General features: G+C 35.6%; 1 non-coding gene across 1 annotated transcript; it reads right to left on the bottom strand.

Moving 5' to 3' along the window:
* Nucleotides 1-327: 327 nt before the first annotated feature.
* LOC125451363 (U6 spliceosomal RNA) lies at nucleotides 328-434 on the bottom strand. Its single transcript, XR_007247279.1, has one exon. It is a non-coding gene; the product is annotated as a U6 spliceosomal RNA (small nuclear RNA).
* Nucleotides 435-688: the final 254 nt, after the last annotated feature.

Here is a 688-nt window from a genome sequence, read left to right as displayed (position 1 = left end):
TTACTTTGCTACCCTAATTTTTATACTATAATCCAGAAAATTGGTCTTTATCAAGACTGACAACAATTCACTTCACCTTTGTGTTCAAATACCTTGAATATATCTTCAACTTCCAATACACTCTCTCACATGATGCCATCCTACCCACAAATTGAGATCACATTGACCAAAGCCACGAAAAATATGCTTCCTAATTTTCACAGATTCTTTACCTTTTCTTCCTGCTGTTAGCTTGAATCATTGATTTCTACAATCATTTGAGGCATGGTGGCCTCGAGTCAGGCAGCATTAGGATGAACCGTACTCTGAATCACCGCTGTTGAGTGAGAAAAAGGATAAGTACTCATAAAATTGTGTGTCATCCTTGTGCAGAGGCCATGAAAATCTTCTCTGTATTATTTCAATTTTAGAATATGTGTTGCCAAAGAGAGCATGCAAGCAGAAAAGATGCAAAATCTGTAAAAATTAAGAAGATGGACAATTTAAAATTCAAAATACAGTGAAGTAGGTGCCTACATACATTAATCATCATGGACAAAGAAAAGGTTCAAAAATTTAAATAGTCCCTGCCTCCAGGCATGGCAGTGAAAGAGCTGAAGTAAGCAGCTGAAATCTCTAGATGTTGTTCAGATTTTATTACATAAAAGCTACAAAACACAAATATCCTTCCAGATTGCACTGATTTATT

The sequence above is a fragment of the Stegostoma tigrinum genome, chromosome 3, assembly GCF_030684315.1.
Source record: "Stegostoma tigrinum isolate sSteTig4 chromosome 3, sSteTig4.hap1, whole genome shotgun sequence".
NCBI lineage: Eukaryota > Metazoa > Chordata > Chondrichthyes > Orectolobiformes > Stegostomatidae > Stegostoma > Stegostoma tigrinum.
This window is presented reverse-complemented; position numbering and strand designations above follow the sequence as displayed.